This window comes from Leopardus geoffroyi, chromosome X, assembly GCF_018350155.1.
Source record: "Leopardus geoffroyi isolate Oge1 chromosome X, O.geoffroyi_Oge1_pat1.0, whole genome shotgun sequence".
In the NCBI taxonomy this organism is placed as follows: Eukaryota; Metazoa; Chordata; class Mammalia; order Carnivora; family Felidae; genus Leopardus; species Leopardus geoffroyi.
Window position 1 is genome coordinate 94362228 of NC_059343.1, and position 7744 is coordinate 94369971.

Genomic DNA, 7744 nt, shown 5'->3' on the forward strand with positions numbered 1-7744 from the left:
CCTGACTTATTTCGCTTAGCATAATACACTCTAGTTCCATCCACGTTGTTGCAAATGGCAAGATTTCATTCTTTTTAATCGCCAAGCAGTATTCCATTGTGTGTGTGTGTGTGTGTGTGTGTGTGTGTGTGTGTATCACCTCTTCTTAATCCATCCATGGGTCGGTGGACATTTGGGCTCTTTCCATAATTTGGCTATTGTGCATAGTGCTAGCAGCCACTTTTAGTTGCCTACACATTAGCCAATCCCCTTTTACTTGTTATTGGCCATCAGAGTCCACGGTTAATAGAGCATGGGAATGTCAGGTCCTCACTTCCCTAGACCCCCTTACAGCTTTGGTGTAGTGATATGTATGGCCTTGTTCTGGCTTAAAAGATGCGAGGAGAATTTTGCTAGATCTGTCACAGAGACCCCACCGGAACTGCTGCCACCATGGAATGTCAAGATGATAGTCAAAGGAAGAAGCCTCCTACCTACTGCATATAAAAATGTCATTGGAGTGGGCTAGAAGATCTTCCTGGAGAATCAGCAGCAGCACTGAGCAGATAGAAGAAAACATGGAAGGAGTAGATAAACTAAAAACAATTCAGGCATCTTGGCAAGTGGTTGCAACTGAGCTAGGGCCAATGTTTTCTGACAGTTTGGATGCACCCTGGGCAAACACTTCATTCCAGCAGCTAACACTGGCGAGTCCAAGGTTTTCTCATTATAAAATGAAAAGGGGGCTATCACAGTGGCTTTAAGGCTGCTAAGGATACTGCAACGTTAGAACTTTAACCGTGGTCCCTCATCCACTGAGATCTTGCTCTCAAAGTTTCCATACTCTACTGTGACTTTCTTAATTCCTCTGACCATGCCTGCAGGTTGGCCAAAGTGGCTTTTGATGATACAATTACAGAAATGGATACACAGAGTGAAAGAAGTTCTGGGGACTCTATCCTCAGGATGCGGTTGTTACATTCTAATCTGATACTATGGACTTCACACGTGCAGGGTGATGGTTAAAGAGCAGAATAAGGAATGTCCGCAGGGTCGCCTGCGTGGCTCCGTCGGTTAAGCGTCCGACTGCGGCGCTGGTCGTGATCTCGCGGTGCGTTGAGTTCGAGCCCCGCGTGGGCTCTGTGCTGACGGCGCGGAGCCTGGGGCCTGCTTCAGATTCTGGGTTTCCCTCGCTCTCTGCCCCTCCCCCACTCGCGCTCTAGCTCAAAGGTAAATAAAAACATAAAAAAAAATTAAAAAAAAAAAGAAGAATTTCTGCAGGAGGTAGAAGATGAAAGGCAGTGAGACCTAAAAGCCATCAAGAGAAACCACCTCTGACCACCCTACTCCTTTCCATTACCCCACCCCGCCCTTGGCAATTCCTCCAGAGTCACTAAGGAACACCACCAAATCTGACTTTTATAGTTGGTCTCAGAATTGAGGTTTCTGCCCTGTTGGTTTTTGGGTTTGTTTTTGTTTTTTTACATTGTTCAAAAGTTCTTAAAGGCAAGAATGCATTTCTTTTAGATTCATTTAAGACACTAACAGGACTGCACAGAAGCCTTTTCAGCATTACCATATTATCTCCTGCCAAATGTGGCAAGACCACGATTGGAAATAGAAATTACAGGGGTGCCTGGGTGGCCCAGTTGGCTAGGCACGCGAGTCTTGGTTTTGGCTCAGGCCATGGTCTCGCAGTCGGGGGATCGAGCCCCCCGCGTCCGGCTCTGTGCTGAGAGCACGGAGCCTGCTTGGGATTCTCTGTCTCCCTCTCTCTCTGCCCCTCCCCCCACTCCCTCCCGCAATAAATAAATAAACTTAAAAAAAGAAACAGAAATTAGGTCTTCATGGGCATTATATTATTTGTTTCTTCCCCTTCCCCTTCCCCCAGGGACCCTCCCCTACTTCACTCCCTCAACTTTTTTTTTTTTTTCATTATATGTAACTTGAAGCTCATTTGCACTATTGGATATCCGTCTGGAGCCACAGATACAGAATCTGTACTGGCCTTATTTAACCACTGCATGGGATTAACATTAAAGTTAAATAAAGCAAATCTTAATTAAAAATGCCCAATATTGGGATGCCTGGGTGGCTCAGTCGGTTAAGCGTCGGACCCTTGGTTTCAGCTCAGGTCACGATCTCACAGTCCTTGGGTTCGAGCCCTGCATTGGGCTCGGCACATTTGGTGCAGAGCCTGTTTCGGATTCTCTCTCTCTCCCTCTCTGTCTCTCTCTCTCTCTCTCTCTCTCTCTCTGCCCTTCCTCCACTCGCTCTCTCTCCCAAAATAAATAAATACACTTTAAAGAAATAAATTATTTTAAAAATGCCAAATATTATTACACCTGCATCCATTGTACCTCTAAATCAAAACTTCTAGTCAAAGAAACTGGATAGGTAGATGATAGATAGATAGACATCAGGAGAAAGCATCCCCCCTCTGTTTCTGCTTTTGGGTGTAGCTGTGTAAGGGCTTGATGAGATATGACACAATAGCCGTGTGACCAGGAGAGAAAAAACTGGAGAGAAAAGCCTTCATGCGAAGGATGGCGATGTGAAAAGATATAAAGGGCCCAGATCCTTGTGGACATCACTGAGCCACTGTGCCGACTCTGGAAGAACCTCCTTCCGATCTCTTCCGATGTGGGGAAAGTAAAAATGAAACAAAGTAAAACGAACCAACACAAATTGAAGCACCTATTTTTAACCCAGTTTAAACCACTCCTCCTTGGACTTGTTGCCAAGAATGTCTTCAGGAGACAGTGATCTTCTTCTTCTAGCTGGGTATCTACAATAGTCCTTCTCCACCTCCAAAGTGAAATAATGAGGAATACCTCTGTATTGTGTTGTCATTATATACTCTTCTTGGAAGAGTGAAACCTTCGCTTATGCAGACTTAGGACTTCTGTCGTTTCTGGCAGATTTTCTTTTCTATTTGTCAGTATGTTGTCAATATTTTGTTGTTCCTTTTATCAGGCATTGCAGCTATCCTGATTTGGAATCCCCATTCTATGAGTATCTATCCTTTCTTGTTCATAAGGGGTTTTCTTCTATATCCTTCTTTGGCATTCACCTGTTATGTACTTCTATCTTCCATTCCAGTTTTTTGGCCCATAAAAAAAATCAGCAATCTTCTACTTTAATTACATTTTAACATTAGATGACATTATTATATTTCCCCTATTTCCTGGCTGACATAATATTTTTAACTGCCCATCCAATTTGAGAAACAGCAGTGAGGTTTTTTTGTTCTTTCTTATCCTTGCAGTCCCATCAAATTACACTGTTCTCTCTATAGTTGGTACTTAGTGTATATTTTTTCATTTATTCAACATAATTTATATCTGCATGATATTCCTCCAAGCTGTGTTATATCATTAGAATACAGTCTTAATTTCAATGATACTTTAATTTTTTACCCTTTTTATGACCCCCCCCCCCCGGGAAGGAGTGATATTATAAACCTGAATTTATGCCACTTTCTCTCTTAAAGCCTCTATCACTCTCTTTGGTTATTTTATGGTCATAATTTGTCTTTTGTCCATAAAGAAAGTAGTTTTCTTGGCTACCACCTCAAATAGGTATTCCTGTCTTTGCTGCTTTCACATACCATCTTTACATTAGCTTTTATACTAACTAGCTCTAAGAAGGAGAAAAAACTAAAGATGTAACCTAAAAAAAAGGAATATGAATTATTTAGGCGTGTGATATATCTTTCTTGTGAAACTTCCCCAATACTCTCTACGACGTTGAAATTGCTATTTTTACAATATCATATGAGAATAGAAACTTGTATTCTGGTCCGTTTGTATGTTTCTGTCTTTGGGCACATCACTGAACGATTTATGGGGTGATATTCAGTAAGCCAATATGATTGAAACTCATAACCAACATGAACATGTTGTTTATTTCACACAGTCACCTTATGAGACCATACACAAGAAAATAACTTTCATTATCTTATAATTAGACTTCACTTTCGATCCTAAACAGGAATGTGAAATTTGTTTTGTAACCTCTTTCTCTAGACTTGACTTCTGAAGGCAATTTACACCTTCATGTTCTGTACTCCGACTTCTGCTAGTTTATTCCCCCACCCCCCCGCCATCTAGGGCCGTGTTTTTTTAAAAAGATAAGTGCTTTAATCATAGCAGCAAACAATTACTGTAAATCACAAATATAAATTTTTAATGTTAAAAAATGTTTATTTCTGCATTAATGGTGTCTTGATGCAGCATAATAAGTGTGTTCCTTGAACAGTTGGAGAACGGTGTTTTTTGTCTCGTTTCGTTTTGTTTTGTTTTGCATTCCAGCTGACAAATACCGAAGAAAGTTTGCATCAAGGGAGAAGTTTTCACATTTGTGTCATAAATTGCACATTTTTATGTTCCTTCTGAAATATACTTGAAATGTAAGCCAACATCCAGAATACTGAATTTTTCACTGTGCTTAATGAAGTCTGCCTGCCTTCTTCCTTTCTTCCTTCCTTCCTTCCCTCCTTCCTTCCTTCCCTCCTTCCTTCCTTCCTTCCTTCCCTCCTTCCCCCTTCCTTCCTTCCTTCCTTCCTTCCTTCCCTCCTTCCTTCCCTGCTTCCTTCCCTCCTTCCTTCCTTCCCTCCTTCCTTCTTTCCCTCCTTCCCTCCTTCCTTCCTTCCTTTCTTCCTTCCCTCTTTCCTTCCTTCTTTCTCACCTTTTTTAGGATGTCAGTAAATACATTGTGGATATTTCTTGGAAATAACAAGAAATTGTTATTTCTAAGAAATAACAATTCCTTCCTTCATTCCCTCCCTCCTTCCTTCATTCCCTCCCTCCTTCCTTCATTCCCTCCCTCCTTCCTTCCCTCCTTCCCTCCTTCCTTCCCTCCTTCCCTCCTTCCTTCCTTCCTTCCTTCCTTCCTTCCTTCCCTCTTTCCTTCCTTCCTTCTCACCTTTTTTAGGATGTCAGTAAATACATTGTGGATATTTCTTGGAAACAACAGATGGTTATGCGGTCATAAATTAATCTTCTGATTTGCAGATGAGAAGAAAATAAAAATAATTTGTACTTTGGGATTGTAAGAGTGCACAGGACACAGTAGAACATGTGTATATATATTTTGACAATGATCAGGAAAATGATTAACTACGAAGGTGACTGCAATACCCAGGTAGGCTAAATTTCAAAACTAGTGGGGAAAGGATAGGTGAACAGGTAGAATGGGAATGATTTGCTGACATGACTTTAAAACTAATTCCTGAGAGGGATGGTCAATAGTTTAAATTCGAGTATTCAATCAGATGTGGTTAACTTGTGCTTTATCTTGGCAGGCAATGGAGTCCTAAGGAATCTGATCTGGTGTGTAAAGTCACAGAAACAGGACGCTTCAGAGTGGTGGTTGGCAATTTCAGATTTATTGCAGCACTATGTGTTTATAGGTTTTATATGAAATTTTGAGCAAGACTCCGGAGGAAATACAGAAAAAGATAATTGGCAACATGTGGAAAGTTTTTCAAGGCCCCAAACGTACTCTAGGATCCAGTCTTCAGGATCCAGACAAGGCTTTGGTTCCAGTGAACCAGATAACCCCCAGAAACCCAGACCTGGCATTGAGGGATCTCAGACATTTGACTTCAGGTATGGCTTCAGATCCTGCAGTAGGGAGGTGTACATGCCTACAGACGAGCAATACTAGGAGAGGATTATAAAACGTGTTGGTTCTTGGAGATGAAATATCCCTCTTTTCTTTTCCAACTTGTATATACCTTGCAGATTTTATCACAGTGCCCAAGCAGTAAATAGGTGGCTTCTGAACTGAAGAATATCTAGCTTCACCCAGAGCATGACAAGGTAACGTTTTCGTTTTGATGTGGCCTCTCTCTGTGTTTTCAGATTTATCTCAAAGCAGTCAAGGATTTCAAGTTGATCCTCTGTTCACTCCATCTCTCCATCCCTTCTGTTGTCCTCAAGCAGTCCCCTGGAGTCCTTCCTCTCTCCCTCTGCTTCCTTTACATTTCACTAGAGCAAGACAGAACATCGTTGTAGAGCTTTTTCTCCATGTTTTTGTTCGTTCCATTGCTTTCTGGACATTGATGTTGAATTGCCAACAAAATAAATCCCTACAGCATGGTTCCTAGTATATTTCTCCTCCAGTGTAAGAGAACACCCTAGTCTGGTCAAAATCTTCCTAGGAAAACTCATACAAGTTGATTCAAATGGTCTTGACCTGTTTAGGAATGTAGAAGTATGATCAGAGAAGGAAGAACCTTTTGCACTTTTGGAAGTATGGCATATAGGCAGCTACCTAGCCTACAGAATTGGTCGTGACAGGGTATTCAAGTACAATTGAAAAACATCAAGAAGACCTATCTGCTAGACTTCTAAATATAAATGTAAAATACAAATGTAGAGAGTTGGAGACGGAGAACTAGTGAGCAGCTTACTGCAGCTCTATAAATAACAGCATCAGCTTCTCCACTGACGAACAAATTTCTCTCACTTTGGCATTTATGAGAAAATGAACGACTTCTATAGATGCTGATAGATCTTTGTGTCCTACCTTCTGCCATCCCCTGATGTCTCATTAGACTGTGGTCGCTAATGCTTTTACGGCTGGCTCCAATGTTACTACACCTTCTGATTAAAAATCAAGTCAAGGGAAAAATATTAATAACCGCAGTCTATATTAGGGTAGTGCTTTTAAATTTTTCAGGGCCTGTCTTCGTCTAGCAACGTCATTCTCTTTTTCAAAACAGCTCTGCTAGTTATGAAGAATGGGTATGATCCACGCTATACAGATAATGAAATTGCAGAGCGGGACTGAGGGCATCATGTATTTCTGTCGGATACCATGCTGTATCTGCCACAAACGAATAAACCTGGAGGGAAAATGAAGAAAAACTATGAGTTTTCCTTCTCTCTTTCCATCTGAAACAGGCGCAGTCATCATAACAAAAGCAGCAATCAGTGTTTTGGGACTTTCTTGTCTATCCAAAGTAAGTTGACATTAAACACCTGTTATTTACCTAACATGGCTTATGAGTTCCTAAAGGTTAATGTGCTGGGAAACTGGTGACCAGAAGGAGTTAGTCAGCTTTTTTGCTGGTTTATTTGTTTTACTTTTTTTGTTTATTTGTTTCTGGTATACTTTCACAGAATCATTAGGGACAGAAAAAAATAGGTGCTTATCCAATAATAAGGTAATTGCATTTTCCCTTAAACTGTTTCCAATTGTTACAACAAAGGTTCTACCTCGATTTATTAGACTGTAAATAATAGCTGACATTATTGAGTTGTTATATGGTGATGGTGGAGTGTTTTACTTTGAAACCACCTCAGGATCTACAGTGCGATATAAATGTGTGGGCAAATTAAGACAGCCTCACTGCAGGGGCAGTTAGCGGGCATTTGAAGTAATTTCAGTTGGAATCAACAAAAGAGAAATAGTTATTTAGCATTTTCAATACTATTATCAAAATTGACACCAGAGGCTCTGTAATTAAAATAAAAGACGTTACTACATTTCGTCACTAGAGAGTTGAAGAGATGGCTGGTTAGAAAGATTGTACACGTCCAGCTACCCTTAGGAGAATCAGGTATAAGAATCTGATAATCCCAGCAACCTATGACCGTCTGCGTAGCGCTCACAATCTGCGTCCCCATTGATTCTGCGTCCCTCCGCTTCACAGGGGACACGGCCGGCTGATGAGACTACCACTTTGGCTGCTTCTGCTGGAAGAGTATCACTGTCTCTGCCCTAGAGTAAATCGTTTGCGCAAATTTCAGTCTGT

At 41.1% G+C, this 7744-nt stretch overlaps 1 pseudogene; it reads left to right on the plus strand.

Annotated features, from left to right (window-relative positions):
- The first annotated feature begins 292 nt into the window (after positions 1–292).
- Positions 293–6777, plus strand: LOC123594424 (annotated as a pseudogene).
- The last annotated feature ends 967 nt before the right edge of the window (positions 6778–7744 follow it).